This window comes from Lemur catta, chromosome 13 (genome assembly GCF_020740605.2).
Source record: "Lemur catta isolate mLemCat1 chromosome 13, mLemCat1.pri, whole genome shotgun sequence".
Lineage (NCBI taxonomy): Eukaryota > Metazoa > Chordata > Mammalia > Primates > Lemuridae > Lemur > Lemur catta.
The window spans coordinates 1,486,282-1,505,488 of NC_059140.1; the positions used below are offsets into that span (position 1 = coordinate 1,486,282).

The 19,207-nt window shown below is 37.0% G+C and overlaps 1 pseudogene; it reads left to right on the forward strand.

Moving 5' to 3' along the window:
* Positions 1–733: 733 nt before the first annotated feature.
* LOC123649192 lies at positions 734–1,663 on the forward strand (annotated as a pseudogene).
* Positions 1,664–19,207: the final 17,544 nt, after the last annotated feature.

The window sequence follows — 19,207 nt, forward strand, 5'->3', positions numbered from 1 at the left end:
ATGAAGGTTAAGGTTGATCTGGCTCGAGCCAGCTGGGAAGGGAAGACCAGAAATTAAAGCTGTAGAAGAGGGCTAGGTGGCTACGGAATTAGAAGGCCAGGATTCCTACCTTCCTCAGTTCCTGTGCCTTTTTGATAACTCATGAGTGATGTGTCTGACCAGGAGATATCTAGGAAGGAATGCTTTAATTATCTTATTTATCTTTGCTGCCTATGGGGCTAGACTTTATATTGAGACACCACACTTGTATCTATGACTTGCTGAGATGCTTATCAGGCACATTCAGAAAGAGAACATTCAATTCAGATACTTAAATTGACTTAGTACTCACCATCAAATTGGTTTCACTGAACAACAACTAAGAGCACATATAGGAATAACATTAATTGGGTGTCGGGCAGATGGGGTGAGGAGGGGATGGCTTTATACATTCATAATGGGTGTGATGCACACCATCTGGGGGATGGACAGACTTGAAGGTCTGACTTGGGGGGGAAGGGGGACAAGGGCAATATATGTAACTTATTTTGTACCTCCATAATATACTGAATAAAAAATATATTTAAAAAGCTGCAGTGTTAAAGGAAAAAAGAATTCATTCTATAATATATTAATTACTTTTTATTTTTCTGTTTATTTCATTTTTTGTGTTTTTCTTTTTTTTTTTATTTCAGCTCATCATGGGGGTACATAATGTGTTTTTCTTTCAAGAAAGTTCAACCAGTAAGTTTTTATGGAGAAATGGAATCACACATCAAATGATTTCATTTTGTTGGGGTTGTTTCCCCAAAATCAAACTGCCCTTCTTCTTTTGTTCCTTATCATCCTTATATTCTTCCATGCCTTAGTGGATAACTTGGCCATGATTCACCTCATACGTGTGGATCTCCATCTCCACACACCAATGTACTTTCTGCTCAGCCAGCTCTCCCTCATGGACCTGATGTACATCTCCACCACCGTCCCCAAGATGGCTTTCAACTTCCTCTCTGGCCATAAAGGCATCTCCTTCCTGGGATGTGGTGTGCAAAGCTTCTTCTTCCTGACCATGGGTGGTTTTGAAGGCTTACTGCTGGACTCCATGGCCTATGACCATTATGTGGCCATCTGTCACCCCCTCCATTATCCCATCCGCATGAGTAACAGGATGTGTGTGAAGATGATCATAGGATCTTGGACAGTGGCGTCCATCAACTCCTTGGGACAGACAGTCTACATCCTCCATATTCCTTATTGCAGATCTAGGGCCATCGATCATTTCTTCTGTGATGTCCCAGCCATGTTGTCTCTTGCCTGTATGGACACCTGGGTCCATGAGTACATGGTTTTTCTGAGCACAATCCTCTTTCTCCTTCTTCCTTTCCTTGGTATCACTGCTTCCTATGGCCAGGTCCTATTTTCTGTCTACCATATGCGCTCAAAAGAGGGAAGAAAAAAGGCCTTCACCACCTGTTCAACACATTTGACTATAGTGATCTGTTATGTGCACCTTTTGCCTACACCTATCTTCGGCCCAGGAATGTCCACTCACCAGCAGAAGATAAGATCCTGGAAGTCTTCTACACCATCCTCACCCTCATGCTCAATCCCATTATCTATAGCCTGAGGAGTCCTGGGGGCCCCGACAAGAGTGTTTGGGATATTCTCCTCCCTGAAAGAATGATCATGGCTGTCCATACTTCCTTTCTATACTTCCCTTTTACGTGTTGATTAGAACATCCTAGAACAGTGTTGTTTGATAGAAACATAATGTAAAAATTACCTGTAGACAAAATTAATCAGTTAAATTAACTTAAATAATATATTTAATTTAAAAATATCAATATTAACAATACCCATATTAATTATGTAGTATATTCTTTAAAGATACATGCAATCTATATTGTCTCTATAGATTACTATTAGTGTAATATTTATACTCATATCAAAATATACTTTCCACATGTAATTAAAATTCCAACTGCAATCTGTTACTTTGTTTTCATTATAAGTCTTCAAAGTCTTGTGTTTATTTTATACTTAGAGCGCACTGCAATTTGGACTATACACATTTCAAGTATCCAATAGCCACGTGGGGCCTGTGTCTACAGTTTTGGACAGTGCAGCTTTGGAGTACCCAATAAAATCTTTTCAGAAGTTACATATTTGTGTTTGTGTGTTTGTATGTGTATGCTGTATAAAAATCTATGTGTATACTATATTGATGGTGGGATAAGAAGTAGCATACAAAACGAGCCTGCTATAATGGTATAAGTGAGTTTGCTTATCTGTTCTGTTCATTTTCAGTATGTGCATCTTGACTGTAATTGACATCTGGAGTCCATTTTATAGTTTTACAAAACTTTTCAGATACAGCATATTTGACTTAGGATTTTTCTTATGGCAACAGAAATATTGAGATTAAATAACTAGAATAAGGACATGACCATGATCCATATTCATTTCTACATTCAAGTTAATAAGGATATATATTTAAATGACCTCCACAAAGTTATTTGTAGTTAAACAAGTTATTTACTTGAAGACAGGGAGATAAATGACTGGGTAGCTCCCATCTACAACATATAAACTGGAAACAGAGAAATCAGGTTTTAGCTAGGATATGTAAAATACGACTTTTCACAAGTTGAAGTTCTATGCTAATATATCTAATGTTATATTTGATGAAAGTTTTACTATCATTATTTTACTAATACACTCAAGTTACTTCAAATCTATCCATAAATGGGTTTATGTAGGGGTTCTGATATTTGTGGAAAAAAATTTAGTCTCAGAAGAATCCATCCCTTTCATTTATTGCCCAAATTCTTGCTCTCAAATATCTTTCTCTGGCTTCTTAATACCTTTTTAAGTGTTTTCATGTCTTGAGTTTATTTCACACTTAAAATATCTCCTATGTATTGCCATCCAAGTTGTTTCCCTAAAATGCAGATTTGATCTTGTCATTCCACAGTCTCTGATTACACACTGGATTTGAAATGCCTTGCAACATTAAATTTACATTCAAATGCTTTTTAAAATGTGCATTATATTTGTTTATCTGTTTCTATTACCCAATCCACAAACTTAGTGCCATAGTTTCTCTAGACCTCTAGGCTGTCCCTACAGTCCTCTACTCCTCTACATGTCTGATACTTAGACCAGTTTCCACTCCTGGAAAATTCTGTTCCACATATCTTATGACTGCCAATCTGACTTGTACCTTTTCATTAAGGCAGAACTCAAAATTCAGACCCAACCAGCCATGGTTGTGCACAACTGTAGTTCCAGCTATTTGAGAGGCTGAGGTGGGAGGACCCCTTGAGCTGAAGAGTTTTGATATGGTATGGAACTCTAAAAAGCAGAACAACAACTACAACAACAACAAAACCTCTGACATCCCAGCTTCTTGCATGCACATCTGGCATCTCCTTCCCCCAAACCTCCACTCTTGAAGTGCTTATTGTAACATATTTTATTGACACCTGTTCATGTCTATGCCTATGTGTCCTGCTAAATTTAAACTCATACAATACTGTAATAATTGTAATAATTAGGATTATAATACCTGATAATATTTGCTAACTATAAATGCTTCCTCTGCATATGAGTTATCCTTCTCTACAACACTATGATTTTGGTATTTGTTCCATGTTGAGTGAGCACTTTGAGGCTTGTTGAGTCAAAATAAATGAACTAAAAATGAAAAAGGAAAAAAGAATAGCTTTAGGTCAGGGAAGGGAAACAATTTTGAAGGCAGTTTTCTTTGCATCAGGGCTGAGGCTCTAAGTCTCCATGTTACCTGCCTCTGCATGAACTAGAGCATCTTGATTTGATATGGAGGCCCCCACAGAAGAATGGAGTGCTGTGGCATGGACTGCTGGGAGCATTTGTTTGTAGTATGTTCTTTGTGCTTATGTGATGCAAGCTCAGGGAAATTGTGAACATACTACATGACAGATCCAGAGGAAAACAGAAGCAGATAATTTTTCTACATAAAGTTAAGGGTTCATTGTATAGAGTTTTCTTTTACTTATTCAAATGAGTGGTGAACTGAGACCCAGATTTCTCCACCTATGATACACGTCTTTCATTGTTTTCTACTAGTATCAGGTTTTCTTCTTGAATTTAAAAAATATATATATATTATTCTGCTCTTAATATGACCTCTAAGATTAATTCTTGTTTGTTTTTTGACTTTTAAACATTCTACATTGTTTTGATCTTGAAAAATCACCAATGATATGATTCTTCGTGTAGTAAAAGTATAATATTAATATATTCTAGCATATACTGGAGAAATCAAAGAAATTGATTAGCCTTTACAAAACAACAAAAGAGCAACAATGCTGATGGGATAACACCAAGCTAAAAAATAGACTCTAGAATTTCCGCAGGCAAATACAATTGGCAAGTTGCTGGAGTTCATTCGCCTCCATTTACTCCTTATTATTAATAATTCAAGCCATGCATAGAATCCTTCCTGTGTGATATGGTTCTTGTTACTATGGGTGAAGCGATAAACAAATAGCTACAGTCTTTTACCTTGTGGAGCCCAGATGCTGGTGTGAGGTACATCATGCATCATGTTTGGCAGTAATGACGTCAGGGAGAAAAGTAGTACATAATTTATCTCACAGAGAAGTCAGAGAGGCCACTCAGTCACAATGAAATGGTTGGCCATGTTAACCTCAAGGATTACCCCCAAACCCTCTGAAGACTGAGGAAGAAGAGCAGCAGGAGGCAGTGAGCAGAGAACACATAGATCAGGGCTGTGCCAGGGCCAGGGCAGAGCAAGGAATCTGGACTTCATTCTAAATGTAGCAGAAGCCTTGCAGAGAAATATTTTCTAAAGTACAACCATCTGCATCCACTTTCCCAGTCAAATAGAGTGAACTCTATGTAAATATCTGTAAGTGCGACAAAATGGAAACCTGTACTACAGCCACTCCTTCCAAAGAATACTGTGCTGAGCCATTAAAAGCTGCCATTTGTTTTGCTTTAAATTTTACTTTAGGGGTTTTTATTGTTGTTTGTTTTTTTAAGTCACAGTCTCTCTCTGTTGCCCTTGCTAGAGTGCAGTGGCAGCATCATAGCTCACTGCAACTTCAAACCCCTGGGCTCAAGTGATCGTCATGCCTCAGACTCCTGAGTAGCTGGGACTACAAACATGTGCCACTGCACTTGGAAAATCTTTCTATTTTTAGTAGAGATGGGCCTGGCTCTTGCTCAGCCTGGTGTTGAACTCCTGAGCTCCAGTGAATCTCCCACCTCGGCATCCCAGAGTGCTAGGATTGGGAGTGAGCCACTGTACATGGCTATAAATTTTGGTTTTAATTCTTGTATAACTTTTGAACTCCAAATGGTTTTGAGGAATCACAATTATTTACATCTCCTGAAATACTATTCTATATGATTAATGGAGTTAATAATATATAGTTGGCCCTTGAACCACATAGGTTTGAACTATGCAGTCCACTTACTCGTGAGTTCTTTAGGGCAGACTACAGGACTTGAACATGTGTGGATTTTGTTATAGATGAAGGGTCCTGGAACCAATCCCCCACACATCCTAAGGCATTACAGTATTGTAGATTGTAAAATAGCTAGAAGAGAGGTTTTTTAATGTTCTTATTACAAATAACAAATGTTTAAGGTGATGAATGTTAATTACCCTTATTTGATCATTACACAGTGTACACATGTATGAAAATATCATATTGTGTCCCATACAGAGGTGTAATTTTTTTAATAAGAGGCTCTTTCAGTCATGAGGCCAGATGCTGCGTTTTTCTGTTATTGCTCTTCCTCAATTTCCTTTCCAATTCCAAGACCAACTCAGCCATGTAATCATAGAGTAAAACAGGAAGGGGGTCTTATTATGACACCTCTTGATGAAGTGGCCAATGACATTGAGGCTGATAATTTCTTCCCACTAAGATTCCAGCCTGGGACAGAAAAATGTGGTCATGGACCACCACCTTGGAGGGATAGACAACTGTTGAAAAATTAGATTCTGCTAGTTCTTCAAAAGCAATTCCTTCACAGGGCATTATTTCTATTTTATTTTTAATTGAAAAAGAATAATGGTATATATTTAGGGGGTACAATATGATGTCTTGATATATGTTTATAATGTATTAATAGAATTATTAAATCAGGCTAACTAAGAAATATTACCTCACTCATCTTTTTTTGTGGTGAAAACATTTAAAATCCACTTTTAGCCACTTTGAAATATATAATACATTATTATTTATTATAGTCACCATTCTGTGAAATAGATCACTAAAGTTTATTCCTATGGTCTGACTGAAACTTTGTATCCTTTGATCAAGAACTCTCCTTTTCCCATCCAATCCTGTCCCCAGTCTCTGGTAACCATTATCCTACACTCCATTTTATTAGTTCAACTTCTTTAGATTCCACATATAAGTGAGATCATATGGTATTTGTCTTCCTATGCTTGGCTTATTTTACTTAACATAATTTCCCTCAGGCTAATCCATATTTTCACAAGTGACAAGATGTCTCCCGTTATTGAAGGCTGAGTACTATCCCATTATATATATATACCACATTTTCCTTATCCCTTCGTCTTAAGATGGACAGCTAGTTTGCTTCCAAATCTTAGCTATTGTGAATTATGCTACAATAAACACAGGAGTTCAGATCTGTCTTTGGCATAGTGATTTCAATTCCTTTTGATATATATTCAGAAGTGGGATTAATGGATCATATGGCAATTATATTTTTAGTTTCCTGAGGAACCTCCATGTTGTTTTCCAAAACAGCTGTATTAACTTACATTCCCACCAAGAATACAAAAGAGTTCCCTATTCTCCACACCTTCACCAACACTTGCTGTTTTTTACTTTTCTTTCTTTTTTTTTTTTTCTGAAAAAGTATTGCTCTGTTGCCCAGGCTAGGGTGCCACGGTGTCATCCCAGCTCACAGCAACTTCAAACTCTTGGGCTCAAGCAATCATCCTGCCTCAGCTTCCTGAGTAGCTGGAACCACAGGTGCACACCAACACACTCAGCTAATTTTTCCTATTTTTAATAGAGATGGGGTCTTGTTCTTGCACAGACTGGTCTTGATCCTCCTGCCTCGGCCTCCCAGTGGGCTAGGATTACAGGCGTGAGCCACTGGATGATACTCAATTTTCCCACCACCATTTGTTGAAGACACTATCCTTTCTCCATTGTGTGTTCTTGGTACCTTTGTCAAAAATGAAGTGACCACAAATGTGTGGGTTTATATAAGACATTTTTATAATCAGCCCTGGGCCAAACTATTATTTTTTGATCCAGAAATCCACTTATGCAAAGCACACAGATTTGGGTCCTTTCAACATTATCATTCCTTGCATCATCTTAGGCAAAGAAAATTGTAACTTCCTCTAGAATTATTTTTGTTGTCCTGATCGACCCAATCACCTTGCTCAGATTGGTTTTATTGTCAGTTTCTTACTGAGACTATTCTTAGGCTAACTTTTTAAAAATGCAAACACTCCCCCCCCTTCATAACTAACTGCATTAATTTTCCATATTAACACACTTTACTTATGAAACATACCAATACACTTTTTATAGTTCCACTCTATTGTCTATTTTTCTCATAACATTTATTCACAGTGTTTTCACCAGTGCTAGTGTCTGGTAAATAGTAGGAACTCAGTGAAACAGTTAATGAATCACATCACTCTGATGTAACTAATTAATTGATAATTAGGTCCATAGCCTATTTATCCTAATGAGTATGAAAATCAGTATTTCTGATGTTGAGAAATAAATATGCTCCCTGCTGGGTTGCTGAGAAGGGGAAAATATAAGCAAAAGCTTTTCTAAGAATTGTGCTGAAAGAGAATAATCAGAGTCAATACATGCACATGTGTAAGTTGTGAAGTAAAGATGAACAAAAACACAGATAAAACTGATAAGGAGCTGGAAGAAAACCATTGGAGGTGAGGATTTATGTGATATTGAAAGAGATATAACTTTTCTTTCAATAGTATATATTAATATAGTGTGTATGAATAAATTTGATTTTAAAATTAAAATTATTTTTAAAAAATTTAATCTGATTCCAAAACATGCCAATAGTTGAGTTCAAGAAGTACTCAAGCTGTTTCTAAAATTTTATTGCATGCATAATTAACATGCAAAAGTTGTCATATAAAATACAGCAAAAATGATAGACTGTTACTGAACTGAAAAAACTAATATATTAAAATATACTATGAGATAATAAAAATCTAAATTATATGTGTTTATTGACATTTTAAACTTCCAGAGAAGAGAGCTTATTCAGTTAAATTGCATTGGAACAACCATACTTAGCCAACAGCAAAAAAAAAAACAAATAAAAAAATGAATAACTGATGCCAGCATTAAGATTTATAAGAAAATGAACTCCAAATGGGCATTAGAATTAAGTTAAAATAAAAACAAAACTTTTGGAAAAAAAAGAAAAAGGATTAAATTTTAGAGCATAAAGAATCCTTTAAAATATGATACAAAATCCATAATTTATCAAAGACATATTGATAAATTTGACTATTTCTAAATATCTCTATATTACAGTGATGATTACAAAGAAAAACAAAAGATGTAAAACTTAACACAAGATTGAATTATACTTCACAGACACAGACTTATGCTGGAAATACAAAGGGTTCCAAATATTAACATAAAAAATACTCACACGTCAATAATAAATGGGTAACACTTCATAGAAAATAAAATGGCTCTAAAAATGTAGATTTTCAATCTCATTTATGCAAATTTGAACTGCACTGAGAAATCAATATTCACTTTTAAGTTTGACAACTATCAAAAATGCTTTAGAGCACAATGTGTTTTGTCGGCAGGAAATGCAGACACATTCATGTGTACTTCTACTGGAATGTAAATTTGTATAAGCTTTTGGAAGAATTACCTAATGGACAGATAGATTAACTGGAGTATATATATCTATGTGTATATCTATGCACAAACACATTAGGTAATTTTAATTATATATAATACATAAGTATATGCAAGCATATTTATATAATTAAACATACTTATATATAATTTAATAATAATATATCAACATATATTATTTATACTTATAAATCATGTATACTTACATATTTGCTCATTATATACAATATCATACTTATATATACTATAACATATATAACATATATAACTTCTACATATAAGTACATATATACTGACATACCATACGTATATATACTTACGTACAAATATGTACTTATATAAGTATGTAGAAATACACGTACTTATATATACATATGGTAATATGCACATATAAAAAAGTTTAAGCATGTGTACCAAAGACATGTAGAAGAAAGTTCGTAACAGTATTAATATTATTTAAAATACTCAGAAACTGAAAATGTCCACCAAAAGTAGAATGAATACATGAACTATGATCTATTAACATAAAATGCAGTATTAATATTAATCATTGCTCTAATAATCAAACAAATATAAAGTATAACAGCACTGCCATGCAATAGTACTACATGTACCAAAATTACTAAATTTTAAAAATAATTAAAGAAATTATACACAAAAAAATTGTCGATAAATTTGACCATTATGACTTCTAAAATCTTCTTATAGAGTGCAAACTTTACGATCTTTGGAAGCAGTTGGTATTATTTATTAAATTTGGAAATATATTTGTCCTGTAATCCAGTAGTTGTGGATATATAATCAATCAGAGTTCTTGCATCAAAGAACCAATAGATTTCTATAGCATTCTCTACTATGGCACTAGATGTAATAAAATTCAAATGGGTATCTATCAACCCTGAAATGGGTAAATATTAATACATTGTGATAAGATGATACAATGAAATACTATATGTCAATAAAAATGAAAGTTGAAGACATAAATGAGTCCTGCAAACATAAAACTAATGAGGCCCAACACAGAATTATGTAGCACAGCAGAATAAGTAGGTAAAAGTAACCTATGGTGTTTACAGGTACTTTTTTTGAACTTAAAACTATAAATGAAATTATGAACAATATTAGTATGAGATAGGGTAGTACTTACACACAAGTGGAGGGAGGACTTTTGTTTGGAAATGGGAATGCGAAGGGCTTCTGATAGCGATCACACTGTTCTGTATTTGGAACTAGTAAGTCATTACAAAGGTGGTCAATTTATAACAGGAACTTCACAAAACACATGCCACATCACACATAAATATGTTATAGCTCTCCCCTCAGTTCCCTGTCTTACCTGCAGGTCACAGCTGTTTTTGGTACCATCTAAGAGGATGACTGGACAGGTTTGGTCTTCTTGGTGGCTTTTTGAGAGGTCTTCTCTGCTTTTACTTCATTAGCCTTCATTTTCCTGGTCTCTCTTTTCTCTGCTGCTCTTTCTGATTTGTCTTTCTGTATTTCCTTTACCTTCTCCTCTCTCCTTCCTTTCTAACTCAGCAGGCTGTTGAGGAAAACAATTAAGTTCATACTAAAGTTAACCAATTTGCAGAAGACAACTCATTAAAAGGAAAATCTTTAATAACAATTGTCATCATTATTGTAACCACTGTAGTCTAAGATTTTAAGACTTGAAAATTCTGCTAGAAAGTTTCCTTCATCATCCTTACACTGCCAAGTTCCTCATTTTGCCAAGTTGATCATTTCAGCATTAAAAGAATAAAAGAAATGACATCCTAGCAACTACAACTTAAATATCATTTCAAGCAATACAATTTCTGATCAAAATCTCATACCATGGCAAAACCTAGGCTTTATGAGGCAACCAAAATGCACAAAAATAAATCTACTACTGACTACCCGCTGAATGCTTAAATAAATCAAATCAAAAATGTGTAAAAGGGCATGCTGTTTAAAAGGAGAGGTTATGGAAGGCTAAGAGAATCTGCCCAACCTTAAAAGGAACAGACATGATTTTTTTTTAGTAATTTGCTTATATAGTGGATTTTTCTTAAAGGAATAACAGGCAAAGGCTAGGGTAGACAAATCCAAGACCCGTATTCCAGAATCATTAGGCCAAAGCAGTATCTCCATACAAGAAATCCGAAAATGATCCAAAACAAACCCTTTTTGTTATGTGGTTATGCTATAAAGTTTTCATTTCCAGACAATCACTCCCAAACACACCTATGTCTCAGCTCTGCTCACAGAATGTTTTCATCCTTGACTTCAACGTTAATCTCTGGTTGCTTCCTCTGAGCCACTTCTTCAGCACCACTCTTGGCCTGTTTCTCTTCTTCTGGAAAAAAGTCCCTCTTTATCTAAGACTTGTTCTTCCACAACAGTATGAGTAAGCTCTTTGTTTTCTCTTCCATCTTTGGCCACTAATAAACTGTATGACTTTGGTTTCCTAAGCCATGGGGTATGAATGCAGAAATACTCCCCTTCTCACAGATAGCTCCTTCGGTGTCTTCCAGCAGCCTACGCTACTTTGGTTTTCAGCTGCAGGAGAAGGCTAGGAACTTTTCTCCTCTGCAGGATCAGACGACTGATTCTGCTGGCTTTCTGCTACATCTTTAGGTCGCTCTTTGGTTACATCTGCTCCTAACTTGTCGTAGTCTTCCTTCACATTAGACACAAAGCCTACTTCAGTAGTCATGGTTACAGCTTACCTTGTAAATAAAACAAAATCGTAACATGTTATTTTACAAACTCTCCCAATTTTACTTTGGTAGCAAGGGGCATGGTAAGGAAGGGGGGAGAGGGGAATAGAAGAGAGATAACAGGGAGAAAGTACACAACAAGAAGGTTCAAAAGCCCAGGAGAAAATGAAGACTGTTACTCTATCTGTATTCTTTCAGTCATCACTAGCATCACAATAGAATTCTAAATCTCACAGCTAGACCTTAAAGTCACCAAGACTTTGATTGGTTTCAACCAGTTATAAATAATAATTGAGAAAAAAGTCCAGTTTTTAAAGAAAACTGGACAAAAAGTCCAGTTTTTTAAAGAAAATTACTTTTTCTCTATACTTACTATCTTTCATTCTATAACATGAAAATGTTATCAACATTAAAAAGTATTGAGGCACATTTCACTGAAATTTCACTCATTAAAACCCAAATCTATCAAAACACTATGTATTATAAAAACTAATTTTAAATGTAGGGTTCCTAATAGCAAGAAAATGAAATCTGGAACAAAAACATATGTGTTCAAATATTAAGTCCCATAATTTTCACCATTACTATCCTAATGCAAAAGTTCATTTCCTGGAAAAGGTAATCAAACTATAATCAAACCTCCAAAACCTCCATCCCATCCATCACAATTACTCTCTTCTTTGTATATATTATTATTAGAAAAATATCTAAGGACCCTAAATCCAAACCAAATGAAGAAATTATGGATTGAAAATAACACATCTAATGATTGATCTTATCACAACTAAATGAAAACAAAATTTATATTAAATCTGAAAATAACTGGTTGTCTAAATTTTACAAAAGGAAACAGGAACTTTTAAAGTGTGGAAGCACCACTGACATAAAGAATAGGTGTGGCCTGCAGAGACAACAGATCACACTCACTCTCTTTTCTCTTGCCAATGATAAAGGTGCTCACTCAAAGTCTTGGCACCCTGGCCAGTGGGTAACAAGATTCTAGGCTTGGCATTATTCTGTTTCAGAAGAGTGAGAATGGGGCCCTAGCCTCTTCTTGCTTGTAAGGTTTCAGTTGAGAAATCTGGCATAATTCTAATGGGCTTTCCTTTGTATGTTACTTGTTTGTTTCCCCTTACAGCTCGAAGAAGGGCCTCTTTATTGAATAATTTGGTCAGTCTGATGACTGTGTCATGTGCTTTTTTCTTATTTGCTATGAATCTCCCAGGGGTTCTTTGAGCTTCTTGAACCTGTATATCTAGAGTTTTAGCAAGGCCTGGGAAATTTTCCTCCATTATGTCTTCAAATAGCTTATCCAGCCCTTGCTTATTGTCTTCTTCACCCTCAGGAATGTCGATAAATCTCATATTAGGCTTCTTCTCGTAATCCCACATTTCTTGTAGACTTTGATCTTTTTTCTTATTTCTTTGCTCTATCTCTGTGACTGACTTATTCAATTGGAAAGAGTTATCTTCAATCTCTGAGATTCTTTCTTCTGTTTGATCTACCATGCTCTTGAGACTTTCCACTGTGTTTTGTAGCTCCCTGAATAAATTCTTCATTTCTAGGAGTTCAGTTTTGTTTTCCTTCAATATTTCCATTTCCTTAGTGAATTTTCTTACAAATCCTGGATTTTTTTTTTGTGGTTTCTTTGTGTTGGTTATCCATTTTTTCTTGTATATTATTCAGCTTGTTTATAATCCATAATTGAAATTGTTCCTGTAACATGTTGGAATTTTGAATCTGGTTTGTGTCAATTGGAAGAAAGCTGGTATTTCTCTTTGGGGATGAGATTTCCGTTTGATTCTTTGTGCTTCCCATATTTTTCTGCTGAGCCCTTCCCATCTGGATCTTTCGTTAGATCTTTTCTTACAGCTTTAGTCTGGCTAGCGGCACACCTTGTACTCTGTTCTTAGGCTGTGAAGAAACCTAGGTATGTTAGTTCCTTTGTCAAGTGGGGGAGACTATTGTGTATTGTTTAGAGTTTTTTTCTATTGCAGTTGGGGGGCTGCTTCTAATGGGTCCAGGCCCAGAGGATTGGTTTGACCTAAGACCGGTTTGGTGAGTTAAGTCACTGTGTTGTGGACTTTCAGTTAGCAGGCAGGATTCATGCTAGTTTGAGGCAGAAAGTCTCTCTCTCTCTCTTTTTTTTTTCTTCCTTTTGTTTGGTTCTTCCTCTAGAGGGGTGGTTTCTGCCTCTTTCCACAGGAAAGACACTGGCTAGGGGGAGGAGGTGGTGCCCCACCCGGCTGCTGCAGCTCCTACTGGCAAAGGTCTGTCCTGGCCCAATGTCCCCAAGGTCCAGGCTCCACACTCTTGCATCTGGGGAAGCACTCAGTGTTCACACAAGGGCGGGGGTCCTAGAGAGTGACCACGGACCAGGGGAGGGAGCCTCCCAGGGAGCCGCCTGGCACCCTATGGTTCTGCAGCGGCTAGGCTGTGGACCCCAAGATGGCGACCGTGCACTGGCAGATTCCCGGCACTGGGGGAGAATGTTCAGAGTCCAGTAGGCACCAGAGCCGGGGGCCTGGTGAGCACAGAAGTCCATCGTAGTTCCCCGGCTAGAGGCCCCTGAAGAAGAAAAAAAAAAGAGAAAAAGAAAAGAAAAAGAAAAAAAAGAAAAAATCTGTAATTCGGGAACCCTTCCCAGTTTTTTACCTTAGTGCAGTTCCATCCTTCTGCCTTTAAGCGCTGTGTCCTGGCAGAGATCTCCTAGAGTTTATGCTGATTCCCATTGATGTCACCTGTCCACAGAGTTCATACAAAGCCAGACCTCCTAGCGTGGGTTCATGGACTAGGGGAGGGAGCCGCCTGGCACCCTATGGGTCCTCAGTGGCTAAGCTTTGAACCCCAAGATGGTGACCGTTCGCCCATAGATTGCTGGCGCTGGGGGAGAATGTTCAGAGTCTGGCAGGTACCAGAGCCGGGGACCTGGCGAGCACAGAATCCTGCAGTAGTTCCCCGGCTGGAAGGCTGCCGAAGAAGAAAAGAAAAAAAAAAAAAAAAAAAAAGAAGAAGAAGAAAAAAAAAAAAAGAAAAAATCTGTAATTTGGTGACCCTTCACGGTTTTTCACCTTAGCACAGTTCTGTCCCTCTGCCTTTAAGAGCTGTGTCCCGGCGGAGATGCCCTAGAGTCTAAGCTGATTCCCGTTGATGTCGCCTGTCCACAGAGTTCATACAAAGCCAGAGCTCTTGGCGTGGGTTCACGGACTAGGGGAGGGAGCCTCTGGGGGAGCCTCCTGGCACCCTATGGGTCCACAGCGGCTAGGCTGTGGACCCCAAGATGGCAACCACACGCCCGCAGATCGTCGACACTGGGGGACAATGTTCAGAGTTTGGCAGGCACCAGAGCTGGGGGCCTGGTGAGCACAGAAGCCTGCAGTAGTTCCCCGGCTAGAGGGTCACCGAAGAAGAAAAAGAAAAAGAAATCTGTAATTCAGCGACCCTTCGCAGTTTTTCGCCTTAGCGCAGTTCCACCCCTCTGCCTTTAAGCACCATGTCCTGGCGGGGATCCCCTAGAGTCTAAGCTGATTCCCGTTTATGTCACCTGTTCATGGAGCTCCACGTCTCCCACAGTGATTCTGCACTGACTTCAGGCAGATCCCTAATTGAGTGGGTGTGGAGGTCAGTGGGGAGAACAAGCCACTTTGCTGTGGGACTGAACCCCCCTCACTCATTGGTGAGGCGGGTACAGCCGTCCTGCACTCTGCTGTCTATTGTCCGTCCCCCACTCTCCAGATTTTCTGGATCCTATTTCCCGTTCACCTCTGTTTTTTTCTTGTTCTCTGTGTCCCACGTTGATTCTCTGTGGGTTCACAGTGCTGTTCTTGCGGGGGAGTGCTTCTCTAGTGTTGTGGCAGGTCGAGATCCATGCCTTCCTCTCTGGGAGCACGAATCCAGGAGGTCACCTCCACTCTGCCATTTTCCAACCCCCTCTAGAGGCCATTTTTTAGCTTGGTGTTATCCCATCAGCATTGTTGCTCATTTGTTGTTGTTGTTTTGTAAAGGCTAATCAATTTGATTTCTCCAGTCGATGCTAGAATATATTAATATTATACTTTCACTACACGAAGAATCATATCATTGGTGATTTTCCAAGATCAAAACAATGTAGAATGTTTAAAAAGTCAAAAAACAAGAATTAATCTTGGAGATCATATTGAGAGCAGAATAATATACATATTTTTTAAATTCAAGAAGAAAACCTGATACTAGTAGAAAATAATGAAAGACGTGTATCATAGATGGAGAAATCTGGGTCTCAGTTCATCACTAATTTGAATAAGTAAAAGAAAACTCTAAACAATGAACCCTTAACTTTATGTAGAAAAATTATCTGCTTCTGTTTTCCCCTGGATCTGTCATGTAGCATGTTCACAATTTGCCTGAACTTGCATCATGAAAGCACAAAGAACATACTACAAACAACCCCCCCAGAAGTGCATGGCATAGCACTCAATTCTTCTACGGGGGCTCCCAGATCAAACCATGATGCTCTAGTTCATGGAGAGGCAGGTAACATGGAGACTCAGAGCCTCAGCCCTGATGCAAAGAAAACTGCCTTCCAAATTGTTTCCCTTCCCAGCTCTCTGACCTAAGGCAGTTCTTTCTTTCTAGTTTTTAATGAGTACGATGATTTTTTTCAACAAGCCTCAAAGCACTCATTCAACATGGAACAAATATCAAAACCATAGTGTTGTAGAGAAGGATAACTTACGTCTGAAAAGACAACATTTACAATTAGTAAATATTACCTAGCATTATCATCCTAATTGTTACAATTGTTATAATATTTTATAATATTAACTTCAACTTAAAAGGAGACTTAGACATAAATAAGTGTTAATTAAAAATGTTGTTATAAGGACCATAGCAGTGGAGTTGTGGGGGAAGGAGATAGCTATAGATGAAGATGTGATATGAATATTTTTTTAAGATGTGGTGTTTTGCTATTTTGCCCAGGCTGAACTCGAACTCCTGGGCTCAGGCAATCTTCCCACCTCAGCTTCTCAAATAGCTGGAACTACAGGTGTGCCCCACCATGGCTGGTTTAGTCTGAATTTTGAATTATAACTTAATGAAAGTGAACAACTCAGATAGGCAGTTATAAGATAAGTGGAACGGAATTTTCCAGGGGTGGAAACTGGTCTGAGTTTCTGAGGTGAATAGAGAACTGTAGGGACAGACTAGACGTCTAGAGAAACTGTGGCACTAAGTTTGTAGATGAGTGATAGAAACAGATAAACAGATATAATGTACATTCAAAAAGCATTTGAATATAAACATAAGCTTACAAAATTTTGCGAATCCAATAGAAAATGACAGTTTGTGGAATGATGAGATCAAATTTATATTTTGGTGAAATAACTTGGATGGTGATGCATAGGATATATTTTGTTTTGTTTTATTTTAATTTCAGCTTATTTTGGGGGTACGAAAGTTCAGGTTATATGTATTGCCCATGCCCCCCCATCCCCCTGAGTCTGAGCTTCAAGTGTGCCCATTCCCCAGACAGTGCACATCGCACTCATCATGTAGGTATACACACATCCCCTCCCCCCACCCCTACCTCTTTCCAATACCCAGTTGGTGTTATTCCCAAATGTGCATTTAGGTGATGATCAAGGAAACCAATTTGCTGGTGAGTATATGTGGTGCTTATTTTTCCATTCTTGGGATACTTCACTTAATAGAATGGGTTCCAACTCTCTCCAGGAGAACAAAAGAGATTCTATATCACCGTTATTTCTTATAGCTGAGTAATACTTCATGGTATACATATACAACATTTTCTTAATACACTCATGTATTGATGGGCTTTTGGGTTGTTTCCACATCTTTGCAATTGTGAATTCTGCTGTTTTAAACATTTGAGTGCAGATGTCTTTGTTATAGAATGTCTTTTGTTCTTTTGGGTAGATGCCCAATAATGGGATTGCTAGATCAAATGGTAGGTCTCCTTGAATCTGTTTAAGGTGTCTCCATATTGCTTTCCACATGGGTTGCACTAGTGTACAGTCCCACCAGCAGTGTATGAATGTGCCTGTGTCTCTGCATCCATGCCAACATGTATTGTTTTGGGCCTTGACAAATTTTTAGAAACACACAGCCTTCCCAGGCTCAACTAGGAAGAAATAGAATTCCTGAATAGACCACTATCAAGAACTGAAATCGAAACAGCAATAAAAAACCTTCCCAAAAAGAAAGCCATGGACCAGATGGGTTCACCCCCGAATTTTACCACACCTACAAAGAAGAACTGGTGCCCATCCTACATAAACAATTCTCCAACATCGAGAAGGATGGAATTCTCCCCAACACATTTTACCAAGCCAACAAAAAGAATATATTTTAAGTTTAAAATGGATTCAAATCATAAAAACACTTAAAAAGTTGTTAAGAGGCCAGAGAAAGATATTGACAGTGTGAACTTGGGCAATACATGGAACGGTTGAACTTCTCTGAGACTTAATTTTTTTTCCATAAATATCAGAACCCCTACGTAAGCCCATTTATGGATAGACTTGAAGTAACTTAAGTGTATTAATAAAATAATGGTAATAAAACCTTGTGAAACACAACATTAGATATATTAGCATATCACTTCAAAATGCCCAAGGTCATATTTGTATTTTACATGCCGTAGCTGAAACCTGAAGTCCCTGTTTCCATGTTATATGTTGTGTGTTGTAGTTACCCAGTCATTTGTCTCCCTGCCTTTAAGCAAATAACTTATTTAAGTACAAATAACAATGTTAAGGTCATTTAAATATATAGTTTCATTAACTTGAATGTAGAAATGAATGTGGATTATTCTCATATCATTATTCAGGTTCTTTAATCTCAATATTTTTATTGAAATAAGAAAAATTCTAAGTCAAATAAGCTGTCTGTGAATAGTTTTGTGAAAGGATAAAATGGACTCCAGATGTCAATTATTCAAGACACACAGGCTAAAAATAAGCAGAACACATAAGCAAACTTACAAACACCACTTTAGCAGGCTCATTTTGCTTGCTAATTCTCATCCCACCATCAATACTGTATACAGCACAAATAGATTTTTATACAGCATACATAAACACACACATATAGACATATATGTAACATCTGAAAATATTTTATTAGATGCTCTAAGGCTGTGCTTTCCAACACTGCAGACAGAGGCCCCATGTGGCTATTGGGCACTTGAAATGTGTATAGTCCAAATTGAAGTGTACTCTCAGTATAAAATACACACAAGAGTTTGAAGGCTTAGAATGAAAACAAAGTAAAAGATTGCACTAATAATTTTATATTAATTACATAAGAAATTATGTCATATAAGTATTATTATAGTGATAGCAATATACACACAAACATAATATATTGCATATAATATCTTAAAATAATACACTATATAATTAATATCAATGTTGTTAATGTTACTATTGATAATGCTGTTTTGGATTAAATAAAAATATAATTTAAGTAAATTTTACTTTTAAATGTATCTACTGCAAAATTTTAAATTATTAATATATTTCTATTGGAAAATACTGTTCTAGGATGTTCTAATCAAGATGTAAAAGGGAAGTATAGAAAGGAAAGTAGAGAGAATCATGA